The following is a 24,283-nucleotide window of genomic DNA, read 5'->3' as shown; positions in this document are numbered from 1 at the left end:
AGAGATTTCCCACTGGAGCTGATTTCCATAATTACCTACTTTTGCCTTCCGACAGAATGTGCTGGTAGCTGGAGGTTCACTGAACAAAAGGAGCTCTCAAAAGTTATGAATGAGAGCCCAATGTGGTGGCTCATGGCTAAAGCAGGAGAATTATTGAGAGGTCAAGTTCAGCCTGGCCTATGCAGTGAGTTTCAGCTCATTCTGGGCTACAGTGCAAGGCCCTTTTTAAAAAAAAAAGAAAGAAAGAAAGAAAGAAAGAAAGAAAGAAAGAAAGAAAGAAAGAAAGAAAGAAAGAAAGAAAGAAGGAAAGAAGGAAGGAAAGAAAGGAAAGAATAGGACCAAAATCAACCAAGACAAAGAAGTTAAAAATGGGTTCACACACAAAAACTAATCTTCAAAACAGCTTGGAGGCCAGAGAGACAGCTTAGCAGTGAAGAGCACTGGTTTGATTCCCAGCCCCCACACAGAGGCTCACCAGTGCTTGGAACTTTAGTTCCAGAGGATCCAGTGCCATTGTCTGGCCTCTGTGGGTTTGCTGGCACATGGTGCATGACATACATGTAGGGAAAACACCCATACATGTATAAATAAACAAAGCAAATGAACAAACAAAAGCCAGAGGCTTCAGGACAAGCAAAAGGGGCTCCATATGTAAAAGCACCTGCTGCCAGGCTGGACCACCTGAGGTTGGACCCCCAGCACCCACTTAGTTGAAGGAGTGACTCAACCCCACAAGTTGTCCTCTGACCTCCACATACATGTAAATAAATAAATGTAAAATAATAAATTTTTAAAAAGAACAGGAGTTGCACTGAATTGAACCTTCGAATATGTCCTTATCACCTAGTTTATGGTCATCAGAATATGAGTCCGGCCCATGGACCAAGTCCCATTGACTTTCTAGCCTCTTACAGGAAAAGAAAAAACCAAAACCTGGCCAGTGTCTGGGTTGCCGCAACACTTGGGTCTACAGCTCTATCTCAGCCCAATGTGTACTTTCATTAGTTACTGAGACTGGATTGCATGGCCGTCCTCCGTTCTCTGCCCTTAAACTAGGTATCCCTCCTCTTTTCGAACACTCTGAGCTAGGGGTGCTTCATCTGCAGGATCTAGGTGGGTTTCTGTATGTAGATTATCCAGCCTAATGCCCAGCCACTGGTAGACCCTCCAAGTGAATTTCGTTTTCTACCATTTCCTCTAATGAGTGTGCCCATTTAGACCATTCACAGAAGAAGTGGCCCTACAGAGTAACAGGTCAGCACCCAGTATTTCAATCACTACTCTGTCACAGTAGCTGTGTGACGTTGAGAAACGACCTCTAAGAGCAAATACGATGATATGGCATCTATCTTGCAGGCCTGCTGTCACTGTTGAGAGTGGCGAGCTCCGATGCCTAGCACAGCGTCTCTCACCCAGTGTATACTAATTAAGTGAGAACGCTGTAATTTTCATCTTCAGTGTTACTGTTATTCATTTCTCAAGGTGTAAATAATTGGTGAGGGTTGTGGCATACATCAGCTCTACCCACACCCAACCGCGCCAGTGATAATGGCCTGCCAAACCTCCGCCACTGAGTCCTACCAGGTTCTGCTGGCACAGAGGAAGGAAAGTCAAGCCATATTTTGCTGGGGGGAACCAAACTGACTCCTTTTTACCCAGTGACTGCATTTCTGGCCTGGCCTCTTATTCTTGGCTGTTCTCAGACAGCTGTGGTTATGCGCACAGTTCTCAGAAGGTGGCTGGGAGAGGATACACGGCTCGGGTGGACATGGATTCACTCATCTGCTCTTCATTCCCAAGACATTTACTTAGACACTGGGCACAGAGCAGTGAAAGATCATGATGCACGTGGTTCTGCCAGTGAATGAGTAGTTCCTCACGGTTGGCCCAGTTCTGAGGCTGTGTCTCAGAGACAGGAGTTTGGGGACTGGGAGTTTGAGAGGATTTTCAGCAGGGGAGGGTGAATAGATGAATAAGGCGACAGAGGGGAGAGAGGGAACTGAACTGGGTGGGGTGGAAGTTAGTGTCCCTGAGTTCCTCAGTTCCTGTTTGGAATGGGATGCTTCTGAATGTACTTCCTGGCCTAGGTGTCCTTTGCTTCTCAAGGATTGTTCTATGGGAAGTCGGACCCCGGCTGGCTTTTGTTATTTTATTGTGCAGGGCAGACTGAATTTGCTGTCATGTGAGCATGCCCCCAGTGCTCTGGACCTCACCCCACAGAAACACAGCATAGATACCAATGCTTGTTCGTTTCCACACAAACTGAACAAAGGCATTCCTTTGCTTTTCCCAGGCCTGGGGAAGGCAGGGTACATGGCAATGTAACCTTCCCTTGCCCTTGTGTCCAGGTAACCACAGTTCATGCACAGAAAACGACACGGCCCTTTTTGGAACAACAAGTCCTACTGGAGCCGTGCCTTTTTCTCAGGCACTGGCCTGGGATAACCAAAAATAGCCCCCGAAGCCAGTATAGGTCCAGGAAGTGGTGGCCTGTCCCAGAGGGAGAAAGAGCCACATTCCTCACAGTGACAGGCGACCACGTAAGTGAGTGGGCTGTGGCAAGATGGCTCAAATGCCTGACCTCCCGGGTGCCAGGGCTCCTTTCCTACTGGTCAGGCCCTCTTTTCCCCTGTGGCTCAGCTCTTCCATCCGCTCTGCATTTCTTTTGGCTACGGATCACCTTCAAACACACTGTTTCGGTCTCAGCAGGCTCCCTGACCAGCAAGAAAAAGTCAGCTTGAACTCAGGACCAGGCCCATTAACGTCCATGCATGCTTCTCCTGTCTGTCCTTACAGATACCCTCCTGTGGGCTTCAGACAAACCAGTCTCCTCCCAGACACATTTGCCAAATCCCCATGCTCTCATGCCCCCCTGGGGTTTCTCTCTGGGTCTTCCCACCTTGTGGGATGACTTCTATCTGTGGATATTCTGTAGGTCCTACAAGAGCCAGTTAACGCGGACAGTGGTCATAGTATGTATCACCCAACTAAGGCCAACTAGGAGTAAGTGTCACAAACTACATTGTGACTCCCTCTGTATCCTAAACACTACCTAGTGAAGTCACACATTATCAGCAAGGGAGGGATATTCACACAGCCACAAAGTGTGTGGCATACAAAGTATTGCTGTAGATATCACTCTGTATAAATAAAATGCTGATTGGCCAGTAGCCAGGCAGGAAGTATAGGCAGAACAAGCAAAAAAGAAAATTACGGAAAATGGAAGGCTGAGGCAGAGAGACACTGCCAGCCGCTGCCATGACAAGATAGATGTAAGGTACCGGTAAGCCACGAGCCATGTGTCAACTTATAGACTAATAGACATGGGTTAATTTAAAATATAAGAACTAGATAACAAGAAGCCTGCTGCAGCCATACAGTTTGTAAATAATATAAGCTTCAGTGTGTTTATTTTATAAGTGGGCTGTCGAACTGCTGGGGCTTGGTGGGACCCAGAGAGAAAACTCCAACTACAAAGTACGGCCCTGCTACCACCAGCAAGCCTAAAGCCGTGGCTGGTGCTGTGACTAGGTACCAGGCTGTGACCACCTCCAGGTCATAGCCACCCCACATTCCTTTATACAGACACCTAGAAAGTTGCTTCTTGTTTGACACTACATTTTAGCAACCTGAGCAAGGTCTTCACCTTAAGACCCCTTAGCTACTCCAGAAGTGCTCATTGAAGTAACAAGTTCACTGTCTGGCCTACACCTTTGGGAGGCTCAGTGAGGCACTGCCATGGGCAAGACAACTTCACTTTCTTTAAGATCCCCATTGAAGTCTCTACAAGGGTTCCTACTATTAATCCTTTCTACAGCAGTGGTTCTCAAACACAACTTCTTCTTTCACTGCAGACTCCTTGGTTCAAACAAAAACTTAGGTAGATGTCCAAAATGGGAAACAACAGAGATAAGCTGGGAGAAGTGGGTGATGAGCATGAAATTCAATGTCCTTGACATTTTGGGGGAATGCACAGTATATCCGAGAAAGCAACTTAACACCCACTATTCTGTGATCAGGAAGGGGCAGCCTGGAGCTGTAGATGACAAGGGTTGTTCGCGTGCCATGCACAGGCAGATGGCAGGAAGATGGGCGCTGCCCATCAGCCCCTAGATGGTATGTAATGGTATTAGGAGGGTCGCATAGTTTGTCATTTTGCTGATCATGTAACCAGGTCTCCATGTTATGCCCTATGAAGGATACCAATCCTCTATGGACAGCTTAGGATTGAGACCTGAATAGATGCCTAAGAGCTGGGGTGTGTATTCCCTTAGAGGTTGGTGACCCTTTCTTGGGAGTACACTAGCCACAGCAAGAAGCTCAAACTAACTCTTCTCTCTTTTACTTCCCTGACCTTGCTTCCATGAAAAAAAGGAGCAAGGGAGTTGTCAAAAGTAGCAGTCACATTTTTTCCAAGGACTACTGCACAAGACACACTTGGCCTTTTGACCTGGCTGTAGTGATCTGTAAGTATGAACTCCAGGCCAGGATGACCATCTGTTCTGTGCATACATTATGTCACCTGATTTCATTTCTGTAGCACCCTCAATTTATAGCTGTCCCAGCTGAGAATTTTAGTAATGAGTCTAGTGCACCTCTTCTGGATTCTTCTCCAAGTTTGACTTGGTAGCACTTTCTTTTATTTAAAAAAACAAAAACAAAAACAAAAACAAAAACTTCTCTACCCTTCTGCTGAGAGGAGATCCTGGCCTTCATCTTTCATATTTGTACTTTGTTTGGCTTAATAAAAGAGCTGACCACCTAAGCTGGCCTAGAAAGCCTCTTCAATTCCAACTTCATCTTTAATGGGCTTTTACTGGACAGACTGAGAACTGAAAGCCATCCGAAGGAAAGCCCAAGGCTGCATTTCCCCCATACCCAGCTTTTACAAATACCATATTTCCTTCTCAAGGCAATAAAAAGTGCATTTGCTTCACTGTGGCCCGGGGAAGCTGTAGGAACTGAAACCCAGTGAAGGTAAAGTTTCACATTTAATAGTCATCCTCATGTAGAAGGGGGGAATCTCTTGGGATCCCACCCCTAGACAAAGAACCACAGGCAACTAAAGGATGCTGAGAGTGGGCAGTCTTCTCCCAGTGAGGGGCTCCCTAATTGATTATCTACTACCAGCTGAGCAACCCTGAAATCATGTCCATGCAAGCAACACTGATGCACTTAAGAGGTTCTATTTATGTATTTGTGGTGTGTGCTGTGTGTATATGTGTGTGTGCATGTGTGCTCTGTGTGTGTGTATGTGTGTGTGTGTGTGTGTGTGTGTGTGTGTGTGTGCATGTGTGCTCTTTTTGTATGTAACAATAACAAGTAAAGAGGAGGAGGGCAGGAATTTGTAGTAGGGGTTAGAGACATAGGAGTTGAGGAGAAAGCAAGGGCATAGAAGGAAATGATGTAATTATATTTTAATTTTAAGAAAGCAATAATGGCCATGATGGTAAAATAAAAATAAAAATAAAACAAAAAAAACAGGGTGGGAGAAGTTTGGATTTCATCGATAGGTATACATGGTTTTGACTCCTTATGTCCACTTATAGGATACTCAGCCAGGCAACTTTGTGAACTATGGCATCTCTCTCATAGGACCAGAAGGCTCTGCCATAGATTGTACATATGAGCCTGACTGTGGCAACAAAGCTGATCAGTCACACAGGAACAGGGGCTAGGGAGATAAATCATAGGTAAAGTGCTTACCTTGCAAGCAGGGGAAACAGGACCTATAGTTAAAAAGTGAATGTGGTGATGAGTGCTTGTAATTCCAGTGTTGGACAGGTGGAGGCAGTGGAGCCCCAGGGCTGGAGCCTAGCCTTGACAGTGAGCTTGGCCCAGAGAGAGACCCTGTCTCAAAACTTAGGGTGGGCGGTACCTGAGGAAGGACACCTGAGAAAGGGCTCTGGCTTCCATATGCATCTCCCAGATAGGCACCACACACACACACACACACACACACACACACACACGCGTGAAGAGGAAAACAGGTGCTTGTGAGAGTGGGTGTGTTTGCTGATCACAACCTTTCCAGTTCAGCTGTTGCACCCCAGCCAGCTCCAGACCAAACAAGGTCCTGTTGATCCAGACAGTGTCATGGGGTCAGACTCAGGCTCCATCCCTCCCATTGAACAGGAGGGTTTGGTTTGTGCCTTCCTTGTTAATTGCTTGTCTGGCTGGATTGTGAGCTGCTGGGTCCCCTTTGTTGGCCTTTATCAAGATGCCACAATGGGAACTCAGGGTTGTGACAGAAAAACTCTTTCCAGACTGTTTCTTCAGCTTCAAAGTGGGGTGGAGTTAAATTTAACTTTCTTCTTCAGCCCTGTTTTCACAAGTAAAGAAAAGCTGAAAACCTAAAGATTTCCTGGATGATTCTACTATCTTCCTTATTGGAGGCTTACCAATATTCTAAAAGTGGGAATTTCTGCAGAACTGCAATACCCTGAAGCCCTTTTCCTCAGAGATAAGATGGTATATTTATACCCATGCTTCGAGATAAAGGTTTTTGCTTAAACTCCAGCAGTGGGAGTCTTGATAAGCACCAATAATACTTGATATTTATATATAAACTTTACATGTATATTGTAGTCTCTGTTAATATAGAAGGCATATTATAAAACCATCCAACATACATATAAAAAGAGATTAGCCATAAAATAAACATTTTTAAATCGTCTGTCTAGCCCTGGTGGCTTCAAACCACCAACAGCTACTTGGTCAAGACACAAAAATGTAAACTCAGACTGACATTTATTGTTCATGGCCTTGGGTATAAATCTGTATTTCAAATCTTTTTCTCCTGAATTTATATTGGTTTCTTTTTCCTGAATCAAAGTTAAAAGGCTTTAACTTTGTCACATGAGTTTGGTAGGAGAATGAAAGACCTTACCATTATTGGGTATCGTGTTTGTATTATTGCCTTTGATCACATATCGTTTGTAGGAATTATTAATTTTAGGAACTGGGGGGGGCAGGGGTATAGCGTAGGTGTATGGCATATACAAGTAGGTATATGATGTGTGGATGTGAGTGTGTGGGTGTATACACCCATGTGTACACATGCAGAGGCCATAGCAGTGTTTGGGTTGTTTCCTCTATTGCTCTTTGCCTGGGGTGACAGGCCATGAATCTGCTGATCTCCTTGTGTCTGCCACCCCACACTCCTGCCAATGCAGGGATTAAAGGCATACACAGCCATGCCTGATTTTTTAATTGGCTACTGAAGATTCTAACTCAGGCCCTCATGCCTCCATAACCTATACTCTTAGCCACTGGGCCTTCTCTCCAGCCTCAGGAACTTTTTTCTCAACTGTAGTGTATCACACATAGAGAAAAGCACTGAAGGTAAGTGAACAGCCTGATAACTTTCCATGAAAATCGACCATTCCAAAAGCCACTCCCAGTGTGGTGCCCCGACTCTTTCCCTGCATTCCTCTTCTGCAAAGTAATCAATTGTCCTCTTGTCCAGTTACCTCTTACCTAGTCACTTTGACCTAGTCTTGAACTTGATATAGGTGAAGTGATTCTGTACACACTCACCATAATGTCTTTTGCTCTGCACCTGGAGGATCCATCCCTTCCTTTACACGTGACTGTGGTGTGTCCATTCTGTTGCTGGGTACTAATTGCATGACCTTAGAATTTCTCCATCATCTAGTCCACACTGAAAGCATTTTCGTAGTATGCAATTTGAGACTCCCAAATACAGTGCCCCTGTGAGAATCACCGCACCCAGATTTGGGTGAATATGTATGTGTGTTTCTGTAGGATATGGACCTAGGAGTGGAATGGCTGGGTCTGCAAGTCATGCTCATCTTTGGTTGGCACTGCCCAAAGGTTTTCAAAGAGGCTGTACCCTGTACATGCCAGCTGAGCAGGGAATGTCAAACATTTCCAAGTCTCACTGTTGTTTGAAATTTTACTGTTTTTAATTGCAGCTTCTTTGGAGAGTGATGCCAGGATAGTCCTTAAATTAGACGACGGGTTCCCATAAGAGCTGTGTCTTAAAGGGTTCCTTGATCCTGCTGCTTAGAAGTCTTGGTGCAGCACTTGGAATGTGGTCTTCCTAAAGTTATTTATTAGGACCCAAGTAACAATCCTGGGGAAATTCCAGAGCCTACCTTTCCTGCAGAAAGTGGCCTGTTTGATGGCCGAGGAGCCATGCTGATTGCTAATGATGTATAGAAGGGTAGAGGAGTATATGGAGCTTGTACCCCTGGGCTCCCAGTCTGCATACACATGAAGGGAAGAGGCTGGAATGAGGCTAGCGTGAGGAGAAGGGCACCAGATCCAGGGATTATCTAAACCATCTTCCATGCTGAAAAGACAGAATTGCAAGTTGAAACCTGGTCTCCCAATTTGGATTCCTTGAGGAGTGTGGGGGGATGATGCCCACAGAGGGTTTTTTTTGTTGTTGTTGTTGTTGTTGTTGTTTTTGCTTGCCCTCCATTAGGTACAAAGTATAAGGTTCGAGGGGTGAGTGATGTTGAGCAAGCCACTGAGCCTCTGTTTGAGGTCACAAGCTTCATGGCATTCCACACTTAAGATGACAGGGAAGTGGGGGGATGTATCCTGTGCACTTCTCTGCCAATAGGAGCCCTGACCCTTTCTGCCCATTCCACCATGGCCTCTTTGAACTTGTCTTCCCAACACTGTCCTGAAGAAATAAAGCATGAGCTACATAGCTCACTAGCTACCTCCTTAAAGTAGACAGAAATAGAAGTATCGGTTTTAGTGGTATAACAAAGATATCACAATTCTAATAAATGGTCAATACAATATTTATTAATAAGATGTTTGAACTCTTCTCTTTTCCATATTTAACTTATTCCTGGGTTAAGAGGATTTATGGCCCACCCTTGTATTAGCTATATATTACTGGAGTGTGTGTGTGTGTGTGTGTGTGTGTGTGTGTGTGTGTGTGTGTGTGTAGAAGGATATAGTTTGGCAATTTTACTATATTTTTTTGAGGGGGAGTTGAAATAGAGTTTCTGTGTAACAGCCCTAGCTGTCCTGGAACTCACTCTGTAGCCCAGGCTGGCCTCAAACTCACAGAAATCTGCCTGCCTCTGCCTCCTGAGTGCTGGGATTAAAGGTGTGCATCACCACACCTGGATTACTACAGTTCTTGAACCAATAGCATCAGCACTAATTAAGAACTTAGAAATGCAAATTTGCTTGCTCCACCCACCCCAGACTAGGCAGTTATAAACTGTGAGGTGAGGACCAGCATTCACACTGCTCTCAGTCTTCCCCACAGAAAATCTGAACCTCTGTCAATTTGAAGACCGTCAAAACAGACACCTGAGGCTTTGTGATGTTTCCAAACTGATCTTTGCATTTCCTCTTTTTGTTTTCTGCTGCTCGATGAGGAACCCCATGCCATAGAGGTTTCCCTATAGCTTACTTCCTTAATGATACTTTCCAAAGTTTGTTTTCAAGTGTCTCTCTCTTGTTTATTTACTTCATATTCAGATAGGGTCTGAATCTTGACCAAGATATGGTCTGATTTATCATGGGCCGAACCAACATTAGGGGAAAGCACATCACTCCTATGTCGTACTCAGCCTTCCTTTTGTGTGCCTGACTAGTTCACACACTGCTGTCTCCCTGTGGGGTATTGAAATGAGTCTGTCTGTGACCTGGCCCTTCTTATTTGCCTCATCTCCTTTATCCTCCTGTCTCCTGCAGACACAGGGACTCGTAGTTTCGAACACACACACTACATTGCTGCTCACCTCGCCATGCCCTTGCTTAAACGCTTCTCCTTCACTGCAAAGTTTGATTCTTCGAGAACCCTCCTCAGCTGCCACCTCCACAGCAGGCTGTTCTGCTCATCTGTATCTACCCCCACCCCTTCCTCCTCTTTCTATGTGTTATATACATTCCCTCGAAACCACTTGCCACCCCGTTATAATTTGTAATGTAGATTCAGGCTCTGATTTACAAAGGTTCCGCTTAGGCCTTTTCTGTTATATAATGGTACAAAAGCGAAACACAAGTTGGTAAACTCATACTTTGGATTTTGCTTTTGATCTTTCCCAGGCTGGCACTGTGTGGTCTGGTAGGTACCCTCTCTTGGTGCTGGGTGGCAGCAGTAGTGAGCCAGGGCTCCCTGTCAACCACTCCATCGTGGTAGAAACAGTTGATAGCCTGAACTGAGAAGATTAATAAGTCAAGTGTATCCCAGTTGCAATCGGATAGTCAAGATTTGATGGGTGTAGCCAGGCATAACCTGTTTGTCATCCGTTACCCTCCTCCTGTCATGGAGGAAGTTCAGGAGCATCAGATACAGCTCCTTTGATTTTGGAACTCCAGTCCCCACCCACATGTATCAGATGCAGAATAAATATTTGCTACTGTATGATTTTCATCCCAGATTCCTCAGTTTATTAAGAATGAACAGGATGAAATCACAGCTAATAAAAAGGGACTGTGGAGAGCTCCCATCACTGATATTTGAAAAAGAGTTGCAGAGTCATGGTCCAAATGAAGCGCTAATGAGAAGCCCCGAGATTCCCATTACATTTGTTGCTCTGCATCTGGGCAATAGCCGAATCTCACTATACTTAGGGTAATTGTTATATGAGCGAACCGGAGTATTATTTATCTACTAATGAAAAGCAATTCACTGCTACCAACCCAGGGGCATGAATGAATATCACAGATGACTTATCCATAAATATCTTTAATGCCCTTTATATTCAGTCACTAATAAATCAGAGGACCAGAATTGGTCTAAACCTTCACTTCTATTCAAACAGAGACACTTCAGAAAATATTTGTCCAACTGTAGTTGGACAAAAAGATTACAAGAAGAAAAACTTGTTTTGTTTACCTTAACAGGGTTCCTGCAGACTTGTATTCAGGGAGAATGTTTCAGCTGTTTGTGACCTCAGTTCTGATGTGTATTTTCAGTGACAATTGCCATGCTTACCACATCCATAGTGCACATACAATAGAGTTTAAAAAAAAAAAAAAAAAAAGGACGTTGCTTGGAGATGAAAGAAATGTGGCTTCTTTCTTGGAAGACAAACCTTGGGTGGTGGTTTTGTGCAAGAGAGGGAGAAAGTGTTTTGAAGAAATTGTGGGTGCTGACCCTCGGGGAAAGCATTGCGGAGCTCTGTAAAATTGCAGGCTCAGCTTTGTGGTCTTTCCACTCAGGCTTTGCAGGCGCTCAAGCAGTCGCTTTAAAGACAGCTGAGGAGGACTGGGCCTGATTGTGGTGGTCTGTCCAAGAATGGTTGGGTGCCCACTGGTGGCCGCTTCCCCGAGAAGCTTGGGTTCTTGTATGCTGCTCTCAATGCATCCAGAGGCTCCTTTGTCACTCTGCCCATCCTCAGCATCCCGAACTGGTTCATTTCCTCTCTTTTCCTCTTGCCTCGGGGCACCTCCAAGGCAGTGTTCCTGGCTCCAGTCTCTGTGTATTCAGGGATGTATCACCACAAGCCACTAGGACATCTCCACTTAGACTGTTAGTCTCAAAAATGATTCCCAGGCTGGTGATCACATCTCAAAACTCACTGCTCTTCCCAGCTACCTTCTCAAATTTTCCCTTGCCATGAACATGTTCTCCTGCTACCTTTCTTCATGCCTGGAAGTGCCTCTTACGCTACCTCCCGATGAAATAAGTCTCTCTGACTCAAGGCAATGGAAGGTGGGCAGCAGTTTGAATGTGAGCTGCTGGCTCGGAGTGAGGAATACGCTGGTAGCTGCCTGTTACCTGAGTGTGACACACTGATCAACACTAGGCTTCTCAATGCCTGGAAAAGGCCAAGCAGTGGTTCTTATGCTCATTAGCTACCAAAGGGAGCCAACCAGCAAAAGTTTCTGGCTTCTGTTTGTGACATCTTCATCAAGGCAGGAGGTGCATACCTTCAACACTGTTTGGAGCAAATGGCTTCCCATCTAGTGAGTTGAGTATGTCACCTGGGTCTGGCTGCTGATATTGTTGGCAAGGTCATCTTACCGCAGTGTCCTTGCTGTGACACAGTCTTGTGCCCCAAATCTCTGACATGGACCTTGCCTGAGAAAATTGCCAACTCTGGTGTTCCTGGGAACAAGAATCTGAGGGACCTTGAAGATCATCCTGGGCCCCATCCTGAGGGAGTTTGCCCAGTCCTCGGGCAGTACTTGTTTAAACTCTTGGTATTTCACTGGCTTCACCGAATAGCCTGGCAGGGTTTTCATCCAGTCTTATCTTCTAAGTATAGCTTAGAAAAAAGAGGAAGCCAAAAGCCCGCCTTTGTGCAAGGAGAAACTTTCCCACCATTGTTTGGGGATACATTCTAGTCTCTGTATGAGCACATGGTGCGCACATTTCAGCCAGGGCATAAAATTTCAGCTGTCTTTGTTGTGAGCCTTTGAATTCAGAGGAAGTATTTTATATTGTTCTGCTTGATGAAACAGAAAGTTACATAGCACTTTTGGTCTGAGGTTACCACTCCAGGCTCCTTTATATCAAGATGAAATTTGAGAACTAATAAAGTCCAGAGATAATGGCTTAGAGTAGAAATCGAAAGCAAATACTTCCTTCCTCGCTAGTGGCTGAGAAAATAGATTGTAAAATGTGGGCGAGCATAAGTGGAACTTGGCTGGGACGATGTGGACATTCCTCCTGTCTGCACGTACATCTGTTCTTCCGATGGATGTTTATCGATGGTCTCATGATGTGCCAGGCATGTATAGTACAAGCACAGTTAAGACCCACTTCCTTCCTTGAACAGACCTTGTCCACGGTAGCCAGCCTGCAAGATTCTTTCACACCCTATGTGGTTTCCTCCCAAAACAAATGTGGCTAATCTATGTGAACTGTAAGGTAAATCAAAAATGATGCTGTGTGAATTCCAAGACTAAGACCTAAATATATCACTGTTTCTACCTTTCTTTCTTGGATTACCTGCTCAGGCAAGCTGTGGTACAGTTCCATAAGCCAAGGCTTCTTGCCAGCTGGAAGCCTCAACTTGCCAAGATGATTGAGTCACCTTGAAAGTTACTCTTCCAGCACCTGTCAAGCCTTTCATAGACTGAAGTGTAGCTGATGTCTTCATTGGGGACCAGAAGCTAGAGCCAAACTCATGACTTATATAATAAAACGTGAATGTGTCTGTTATGTTTTTTTTATTAAGAATTGTTTTATTCATTTTACATACCAACAGATCTCCCTCTTCCCTCCTCCTGCCCCCCAGCCTTCACCCCCAACGCACTCCCTAATCCCTCCTCTCATAAGGTGAGGCCTCCTGTCCAAGCCCCTCCCACTGCATCAAGGCTGTGCAGAGTGTCTCACCATAGGTAGTGGGCTCCAAAAAGCTGAATCATGCACCAGGGATGGATCGTGATCCTACTGCCAGGGAGCCCCTTAAGCAGATCAAGCTACACAACTGTCTCACTTATGCAGAGGGCCTAGACCAGTCCCAAGGTCTGTTATGTTTTAGCTTTTATGTTTCAAGGCAATCTCTTATATAGCAGATTACTGTTCTAGAACTCTTAATACGTGACATGGATTGTTCTTAGGTCTTTGCAGATGTTAACCCATGAAGTCACAAGACAACCCTTGGATTCAGATTCTCATGGAGAATTGTTATTCTTATTTTCTCATCTAGGGGCCAAGGCCGGGAAATGTTGACATCACTGGGCCAGAGTCACAGAATTTGCATAAAGTTGAGTTGAGATGTAAATTGAGGAGTCCAGCTGAAGCCTATGTTCTCAATAACTGTGGTGCGTTGTCTTGAGACGCCTGTTTTCAGAATCCGATGACTGATGTAGTGCAGGGTTGATAGCAAAGGCACAGGAGAAATCTAGCATTGAATCCAGTTTGGTGCTTGTTCAGGCTTTGGAAGGGTTACGGAGAAATCACTTCTTGAACTTTCTCTCCATTCACCTATAAAACCAAGATAATGCCACCACCCATTTGGAGATGTTTTAAAAATTAGGTGATGCATGAAAGCCCTCTGCTTGGAATCAACTCTGCTCCGCGCCTCAGCACCGCCCCCCCCCAATCACCTGTTCACTAATGAGGACTCTGTTCTGTCACATGACATTTCTTTTACAGAAATGAACCCTGTGTGATGCTGTCTGTTCTCTGGGCCCTGGGGAGCAGTGCCCAGATCCAAGCCCACAGGACCTCAGTTTGCAGGAGAGACCCCCACTGGGCCTCTCTGCTGATTCATTCCCACATAAGAAACTTCCTCCTAAGCATCCCTGACCTTCATTGTTAGGTCATGGACTAACAACAATGAACCATTTCCTGTGCCTAATTGTATTATTCATAGCATTCTCCAGAGTGGGCGGTTTGGAACCCCAACCACTAATTTACAAAGTGATTGGAGACAAAAAATATAGCAAAGAAAGAAAAATGGCTTTGCTGGCTCTGAGGGGTTTGCATTGTAGGGCCAGAGGTAACTCTCCATTGGCTCTTTATGGATATGTGGGGGAAGCACACCATAGACAGTGGGAAGCCCAGCATGGAATCAGGAGCCAGGAGTTCAAATCTAGTGCTTTTCCCCTCTGCCATGAGACTTATGGCAAGCATGAGGACCTGAGTCCAGTCCTCGGAATTCTTGTAAAAATGCCAGGTGTGAGACCACACCTTGTAAGCCCAGCCCTAGGAAGGTGGAGTCAGAAGAATCCCCAGAGCTCACCAGGCAGCCCATCTAAACTAATTATTAAGCTGTGGGCCAGTGAGAGACCCTGTCTCAAAGAATGTGGGCAGTGTTCCTGAGGATAACACCCAAAGTTGTCCTCTGGCTTACACACACACACACACACACACACACACACACACGCACGCACGCACGCACGCACGCACGCATGCACGCACGCACATGCACACTCACCCGGACACGGACAAGATAGAATTGTGGAATACAAGATAGAATTGTGGAAATGTGAATCAGGAAATGATCAGTTATCATGAGAAGATACCTAACTTCACTGACCAATCACAAACCAAATATAAATGTAAAACAGTACAGTAAACACTAGTGAACAGCTCTTAGATCGCCAGTAGTTAGAACTTGATGATACTGGGGTTGCCTAAAATGTGAGGTTTGAGAGATTTCATACAGTGTTTCTGGGAGTGAACACTGGCCAAATCAACTTTAAAGAAAAGCTGGTATTTTCTATTACAAATCAATAGTTGTTCTATAAATATACTTTAGGAGGAGTATGCATTTGTTTGAGGAGACATATTTATATAATATCCACAACAGCATTCCTTATAAGAGTTGAAGATTGAGACAGTCTAAATGCCTAACACATAGGAAATGGATAAAATATTTTAAATGAATTAGATGGATTTGGATTATTTAGTATAGATTCAGAAAAGGAACTATGGATGAACAGTATTCTATTAAGTAACTGAAAAGCATCAAGCGACACTTTGTTTAGAAGCCAATGAGGTAATGGCATCTTGTCCTGACTCCATTTTGTGTCTGCTTACACACTTTCTGCACACACTGCTTACACACTTAGCTCTCTATACCCCTCAACAATCACATCCACCTGGCAACATATTTGGAGTTTCCCATGCTCCTGATAACAGTCCAGGCATATTAACCAAAATAATTAATGTTTGTACAAACTAAACAAGCTAAAATACCAGATAAAAACTGTCATGTTGTGTCTGAAATAACTACTGTGTTCTGCCAAAACAGATATTGCAAGGTTACTCTGACCCTCATCTAATATTGATGTAACTGTGGTCTATATGGTCATCTGCCTCTACAGACACCGTACCTTCGAACTTGCTTGCCAACCAAAATTAAAGGACTCCAGTTTGGCCTTATATTTGTGATGGTCTGTAATTTTCTCATCTATACTATAGCACAAAATATAAAACCATGCTTAGATCATACATCTAGGAACTCAGGAGGGAGGAAGATGCCGTTGGTTCAAACCAGACTAAATAGGAGTCTTCAGCTCTGTAAAAAGAAACTGGTTGTCACTCTTGCTCACTCTCACGACTGAGGACTATCAATAGTAATTGAATTCTTTTCTCTGTGTGTTTAAAATTCTTCATTGACCAGCAGCCACCAGCTTCCTTCAGATATATTCACAGAAGGTATGTAGAGATCTGTCTGTTAGTGAGGAACATTCCATTTCTGTCTGTCCCTTTGTGAAGGACAGTGTGTGTGCATGGTGTGGGTCCCCATGGCCATGTGTGTGCGGTTGTATTTATCTCGTGCTCAGCTGGTGTTGCCTTGGCAACTGGGGATGCTCTGATATCTCCGAATTGGGAGTACCTGAAGGGGCTTTGTGTGTTGGCTTTTCATTTCCCTTAGAGGACTGTAATCAGGAGCAAGACGGATCGGCCCATCTGTCATTGTCTCTGCTCCCTAAAGCTGTCGTTCACCTTGTCAGGTTCATCTGCTAGCTACTCCCCAACTCACTCACATACCATTTTCAGCCATTCATCGCCGAGATGTAACTATGAATGCCTAATCAAAAACAAGCACAATTTATCCCTGTAAGCCGTTTTATCTAAATGAGCAGTGAGCTGGCCTTAAAGACTGGGAGGAAAGGCACCATAGCTGAGGTGACTCTGTAGGTCCTTTGCCACAGCCACTATATGTGCCCTGGCAAAGCAGGATGTCAAGCTGCAGGGCCTGGGACGTGAAAAAAGCACACAGCCCGTGCCACTTAGTTGATGTTTATGGGGTGACTGCCCTTTTATTGCAGTGGCCCTTTCTTTAGGAGCCTTCTGGCTCAAGGGACCCCTTGTCCAGACTGGACTGCAGGGTGGAGTGAGCAGTCACCTCTCACTCCAGCCTGACCCTGGAGAGCTCATTCCTGAAGACACTATCTGATGTGGTGAGAATGCCCTCCTGCTGGTTAGGCCATGAGTCTCAGCTGTACTGCCAGGGAAAGGGTTTGGGGCTATGAAGACTGTGCAGAGAGACGCAGACGGAACATGTGTGCTTTTATCACGTGAGGAACTGCATTCTTAGCTACATTCTGTCCTATAGGAAAGCTCTTCTGGTGTAACTCAGCTGCCCAGCTACCTGGTATTTATTTAGTGAATTCTTCTCCTTTGCCTGGCATTTTAGAATTGTGAAGAACGAAGTTCAAGGAGGTCAAATGGCTTCTTTTATATTGGCTGTTTAGCTAGGTGCCTACTCAATGCAGATTTCACCATCCTGGAATTTAAGGATCTGAGAGCTTCCTCTTCTAGAACGCTTCCAAGATCCAGTACCTAAGTGCTCCTGGGGAAGGAACAGTCAGTATTGAGCTCTTATGCATGGGGACACAGTGTTTCACTCAATGAGAAGGAGAAGTTCCCTAACTCACGCAACAGATGTGTGGTTTCCCTTTTGTGTCCAGCCAAGTGTACATCCACAGAGAAATAAGGCACCCACCTGCCACTGCCAAACCACTGGAGTTACTTGACCCAGATCAGAGGCCAGGGCCCTGTTCTAAGACATGCAACATCTATATGCAGCCCTTAGCACTAAAAGAAGCCGGGAGAGAGAAACCAGCTCCGAGGTTGCCCTGAAAAGGCATTTGAACGTTGCATGTGCTCAAGACCTGTCTGCAGAAACTGACAGGCATTTTCTTAGTCTGCAACACTTGTAATTCTGTAAAGGCCAAATGGTGAACACAGAGGAACGTGGGCACACTCTGTGCTTTTTATCTTCCTTATCAAGGAAAGCCATTAACATGGAATGCAAGTCTATCGCTTCCTACTTGTCATTCTGAGAATTCTCTTCTCACTGATTTCAGCTTTTCCAAACAATTAATTTGATTTGCTTGACGCACTCGTGGTAGATTAAGAGCTTCATGGCAAAGCCTTTCTCCAAACTGGTAATAGCAGTTTTTTACCCAACAGGGTCTGGAGTAGACAGGGGACTCCATTTTTATTGAATACGCTGTACTACTTGAATTAAGCTTTCCCCCATGTGTTTCCCTTTCAATTAAACAAACTTCGTTAATTAACACATCTTTTCTTGGAGAACGCTGACGGTACCTATGCTGATGGCATTGCATATGCAATGTCAGCTCTGTACAAAATCATGTCAGTTATTGTGTCCCTCTGTACTTATCTGTGTAACCCCCACGTTGATAGATTCCCTGAGCTTCAGTTCCCACATCTGTAAAGTTGGGGTGAAGATACTTGCTTGTATCAAAATGCCATAATGATCAATGAAGCAAACAGAGTCAGCTCTTGATGTCTGTGGGAAATGGGTTCCAGGAGTCCCCATGGATGTCCTCATCTGAGGATGTTTAAACCCCATGTATGGTCCTGTAGTATTTGCATAGCGCCTACACAGATCCTCCTGTATGCTTTAAATCACATCTACATTACTTTTAATACCTAACACAATGTAAATACCTTGTCTATTATTGCTGAATTGTATTACTTAGAGAAAGTAATGACATGCAAAATTCTGAACATGTTCAGTACAGATGAGTGGTCTTGAGTATTTCTTGATTTCTGTTTGGTTGACACTACAGATGCAGAAATCAGATAGAAAAGGCCACCTCTATGTCCTTGTTTCTATCTTAAAATTATGTCACTTGACTTGACCATGGACTGGCGAGAAGCCTCAGTCATCACAAATTCATCTTGTACTTCATTGTTCTGATCTTTCAGGCTATTTACTGCTGTATCTGTATGTCTGGAATGGTCATCACGCATAACAAGTGCTCTGTAAATGTTAGTTGGATAAGCTCATCTATACATGTATGCAAGCATGGCTGCTGTGCCCAGTATGGCTGTAGGGACTTGGACTGACTGAGGGTGGTGAGAGAATGAAGAAAAGACAGACACAAGGACACAGAAAAGCTGGAGTCTGGTGGACTGAGATCATCGCTGATCCAAAGCATCTAGAAAGCTCTGCATGTTCCTTGTATACAGTTACATGGGGAAGCAGGGTTATTACATTCAGATAAATAAAGGGGGTAGAGGTTATGGTATATAGCTGGATCAAGGAGACAGGTCTACCTAAGCTTAACAGGAGCAGTCTTTGTAGGGGAACAATCTTAAAGCCATACATTTCCAGGGAGAGAAAGATACAGTAGACATTTCTCTGCACACAATGTCAACACTCACACTTAGTCCCCTGAGGAAGGCTTGGCCATCCCTCTGAACCTGTGGCTATGTGGCCCTTGATATGGCCATGCCCATGTCAACAACGAATATTAACTCGGGACTTCATTCTCTTAGAGCATTTTTTGTTTTGTTTTGGGTTTTTTGTTTTTTGTTTTTGTTTTTGCTCTCCACACGTAGCAGTTCAATTAATGCCACTTGAAGTTTGAATGCTGACTTAAAGAAAAGATTTACACATGCCTACTCAGGTACCCTCCATGGTGGAATATATCCTTAGCTGAAGAAAAGGTACCTGCAGCTGGAACCCTTCTTTGCCTTGTTCTTCATTTAGCAACAGATCTACTCTTTCTGCTTCTACCACAGGGTAGATATCTCCTTATTCCTTCAGTTGATTCTTGTTTTCTCTGCTACATTGTTGGAGTTTCTCAGACCTAATGGGAAAAGCCAGGCATCGAGAGTGAGAGTAAAATCAGATTCTGTAGAACAGTGTGGTCAGTGCTCCTTGTGTGGGAGCAAAGAGCTGTCTGTCCTGACTGGCAGAACTTGGGTCCCATCTGATGATAGTGAACAAGCCAAGGGCATGCAACAGATGGTTTCTCCTTGTGAAACTGATGAAGACAGGGCCAGAGTTATGACCTTCACTGGCCAGAAGATGGCACCGAGTCAGCCTGGACAGGCCCTGCATTGGATCACAGCCTTTGTCATTTGGCTTGAGTGAGGCGACACTGTGGTTGACATTGCCTTGCCCTGTTATCTGTTAGCACTGCACAGCTGGGGATTATCCCCCATGAGGGCTGTACTCTCAGCTGCTCATCATCTGGAACTGTCAGCTCTTATCTTGGATTCCTCGTGAGCATCCACACTCAGCAAGTTTGGCCAGCATACCATTGCATTAGGTAATTGACCACTTCTGGACCTGGATATAGAGGCTAATCTTCCGGTTTGGGGTTGGGAAAGCATCATCTTCCTAATAAGTCAGGCATAGGCTGTTCTAATTCATAGGAAAGATTGAGAGCCATGCTGGATGAGCTTGGAGTCTCTGGATTTTGAAGTTGGAAAGAGCTGGATGAGAGTCCAGGTCTGACACCTGCAAGCTGTGTGACTTGTGGTATGCCACCCTGCTGAGCTTTTGTGCCCTCCTAGATGATATGGATGATGATTAGAGTATCCGTCTCATGGATCATGTAAGACACCATAGCTCAGTGTATGGCCTACAGTGAGTACTGTGAGCATTAGCTAGTGAACAGAGTTGGTGATGACGGTGGCCATGCTGTGGTAAGGTGGGTATTACATTAAACTTTGTTCCCCAAAATGCTCAGAAGAAGAGATTCTTGAGTGGCGTTGAAGAAATGACTGAATTATTGGTCATTTTATTGACAAATGGAACACTAAAAACCAAAGATGCTAGCTCCTTGGTTAGATGTCACCATGAACTTCCTGCCAGGTAACTTTGCAGAATGATTTGAAGGAAGCCTGCTGACTGAGTTTGTAGGTGGGAGATGCCAATGAGAACTTTGGAAAGCTGGCACAGATGAAGCCCCAGAAGCCACAAATGGAGCCTCCTCACCTTTACTCCTCAAGGGTATTTCTCTAAAACCTAATGATTTCTTTCCTGTGATCAAACTGTCATTCTTGGAGATTTTGTGTTGACCCTAGCTAACTCCAGTTCTAGAAATATCTAAGGTCTACATCAGGCTCCTATAAAGCTGTGCTGTCTGGCTATGTGACATTAAGAGTATGTGGCTCTGAGCCCAGAAACTCTCATCATTTCTACATGGATTTTTTTTAATTAACAAATAAGGTTGGTTTTTTTTTTTTTTAATGATACATTAGGGCTAGGGTGCTGCTCAGTGGCAGATCACCTTCCGAGCCCTGTGCAAGACCCTGGGTCTAACCTCCAGGATCAAGAAATAGATTCTCTAGTAGAAAAGTAGTATATTAAAACACAGAAAGTACCATGAGTTGTTTTAATACAGGTATGCACTGCTTAGGAAGTTTAAACATGTTTACCTCCTGTGACATTTGGTCCTTTTTCAAGAGAGAAGTGTTCAAAACCATTGTTTCCCCTTAGCCCTTGAAATGGACAGCACATGGTTGTTATCTGTGGTCACTCTGGTGGGTAGAAACCCCCCAGACATCCTAATCCTATGTAAATGTAACAGTTCTCAGTGTCAACCTCCCCCCATCTGCCCCTTATGTTGAAGACTCTTGGAAGCTTCTCCAAGTTTCACTGAACCCAAGGACACACTGGTGTCTTGATTTGTTATAGCCTGTGAAGAGGAGGGCAGCAGTTGGTGCGATCTGTGACATTCATGCTGTGTGTGTGTTGAAGATAGATTAATTGAATTACTAGCCAGTTCAGGCTCTTCCTAGTTGTTTTTAAAGATCAGTATTTAAAACCCATTTGGGAGATTTGTAGATCCAGGGGCTGGCTTGGGGCAACAACTGCCCTTCCGTACACAGAAAGTCCTCAGGGTCCTTCCATCAGTTGGTGTTTGCCCACAGAAGCTTCTGCAAATCTTTGTTCCCAATTCACAGCAGTCCTTGCCCAGCTCTCAGAGCCTGCAAAGAAGGGCAGGGATGACTAGGTGTCCACAATTCTGACTACTTGAGAGCATCCCAAAACCCATGGTCCATCTTGACCCTGAAATGTTGATCTCCTGTGTGGTTCCGTCTGAGTGCAGGTAAGACACTGCACCTTTCTGGTGCTTTTTGTGTTTCAAGGAAAGAATGTGAGTGGCCTTACAGGGGAAAACATGGTGGACTCAAACACCTGTCTGTGATTCATGCTCTCTGTTTAAAGGAATGCTTAGAAATCTGGAAAGGAAAAGGAGAGAGAGACTCCTGTTCCTGAGCTACATTGTGCCTGGATGTTGACTTTCCGTCTCTACACTGAGCAGGCAGTAGAGACAGGAGAGTCAACATAAATGTCATGCATGCAGTACAGGGGCATAAAAAACAAGTGACACCTATCTCAACAACAAAGTGGATGATGAGCATTAACTCCTAAGAGTTACCCCCCTGATTTCTACATATGCCACAGCACCCCACAAATACACACAGCCAAATCCACAAGGAAGGGAGCCAGATTACTAATAATTTAAAGGACTGCAACTATTTCTAAAAATCTGACACCTTTTCAACACTAGTATCCTGGGTACACCCATTATAAGCTATAGTGAACTTAATCAGTGGGATTGCTATGTCTAGCGCTGTTGTGGGAATTCTGACATTTGATCCTACAACCAATTGAATGGAACATTTTGGCTTTATGGGCATAGTTTTCTCTGATATATGTGACCCTTTAAAATGGTGAGGCGGGGATCACATGCTCCCTTGGGTGATCAGAGCAGGAGTGAGCAGCAGAGAAGCATGGCTTGTAGTTTGGTTTCTCACCCTTGGGCAGAACAGCAGGACCACTATGGTGACGTCAATGTCTCAGCTCTGTTCTGTGTCATGAATGTATCTTATAGATTTCATTCCTTAATAAACCTTACTGGCCCTGTACCTCAACGTCCAGCATTATAGTGCAGTGAGCTGCACCAGAGCTACTGACTGAATCTACTTCATTAAGCTGCCAATGCCAGGAAGGGGTTTTCTTGCTGGGAATGTGATACTCTCGAGCCATGGATTTGTGCTTTTAGAAGTGTCTGCCTAATTTGATCTTTGTTGGGAGGACCACAGTCCTTTACTTAAACAAGGCAATATATTAAAAAAAAAAAAAAAAAACCATTAATTAGTAGTTCTAGAAATACACTATGTTTAATTCTAAAAATTCTAACATCATCCTGATTAAGCACTCAAGGGCTATAAACAAGAGTTAATGCACAAAGTTAGCCGCTTTCCAGCCAACATGAAGGAACTGGAATGTGTCCCGGGAAAAACATCTAGAACACCGTTATGTGTGCATTCTCCTTTAGGTAAAGGCCCAGTTTGTAGTGAGTGGGGATAAGAATAAGAGTGGTGAGCCAGGCGTGGTGGCGCACGCCTTTAATCCCAGCACTCGGGAGGCAGAGGCAGACGGATCTCTGTGAGTTCGAGGCCAGCCTGGGCTACCAAGGGAGCTCCAGGAAAGGCACAAAGCTACACAGAGAAACCCTGTCTCGAAAAAAAACAAACAAACAAACAAACAAAAAAAAAAAAAGAATAAGAGTGGTATTGTTTTCTTACCTGAAACTTTTCTGAGTGATGTTAAAGATGGTTACTGAACCATTGAGGGCCAAATGGATTCCAGCTGTACTCTACCATGGACTCAGTACAGCATTCTCTAGTGGCCTGGTGGAGACCTCAGGAAAAGATGTGGGAGAGAAGACGAGACCTAGGGCTACAACAGGAAGAAGAGCGTCTCACAGTGTGAAGAGGTGCTTAGCTAAGGAAGGGCCACTGACGGGCCTTGTGGTGCTTCACAGTAGAGTGACCATAGGTCCTTGGGAGGTAAGGGAGCAGCAGGAAAGGAGGACATTTTTAGTTGATGTTTCAGTTGGGTTTGTTTTGTTTTTTTACTCTTTACTCTTTGAGGACCCACTACCCAGCTCCTAAATAAATACACAGAGGCTTATTCTTTCTTATGAATGCCCAACCTTAGCTTGTTTCTAGCCAGCTTTTTTTTTTTTTTTAACCTAAATTATCCCATCTATCTTTTGCCTCTGGGCTTTTACCTTTCTATATACGTCTCTTTACTTCTTACTCATGGCTTGCTGTGTAGCTGGGTGGCTGGCCCTGGATGTCCTCCTCTCCTCCTTTTTTCTCACTCCCCCATCTTCTCTTTGTCTCCTTCTGTTTATTCTTTCTTCAGTATTAAACAAATGCAACATAAAAGAATGCAACACATCTTTGCATCATTAAACAAATGTTCCACAGAATAAACAAATGTAACACATCTTCAGCTAATATTCCACCACACATCTAAATAATCTCTTGCATTTTTTGCATGTGTATGTGATGTGCATATGTGAGGGTACAAAAGTGTGTGTGTGTGTGTGTGTGTGTGTGTGTGTGTGTGTGTGTGTGTGTGTGTGCTTGTGCACGAATAACATCAAGTATCTTCCTGAATGCCTGTTTACCTTCTACATTGAGGTAGGATCTCACACTTAAACCCAGAACTTGCAAATCCCGCTAGACCAGCCAGCTATCTCATTCCAAGGGTCCCTTGCCTCCACACCCCACATGCTGGGATTTCAGTTGGGCTGCCATGCTCCCCCCAGAATTTACATGGGTGCTGGAGATCTGAAATCCTGC

The 24,283-nt window shown here is 44.5% G+C and overlaps 1 protein-coding gene across 2 annotated transcripts in view; it reads left to right on the top strand.

Annotated features, from left to right (window-relative positions):
- Positions 1–24,283, top strand: part of Slco3a1 (solute carrier organic anion transporter family member 3A1) — a 291,115-nt gene that overhangs the window by 117,989 nt on the left and 148,843 nt on the right. The window lies entirely within an intron of this gene.

The sequence above is a fragment of the Peromyscus maniculatus genome, chromosome 1 (genome assembly GCF_049852395.1).
Source record: "Peromyscus maniculatus bairdii isolate BWxNUB_F1_BW_parent chromosome 1, HU_Pman_BW_mat_3.1, whole genome shotgun sequence".
Lineage (NCBI taxonomy): Eukaryota > Metazoa > Chordata > Mammalia > Rodentia > Cricetidae > Peromyscus > Peromyscus maniculatus.
Note: the sequence above shows the minus strand (reverse complement) of the source record. Positions and strands in the feature narration are given on the sequence as shown.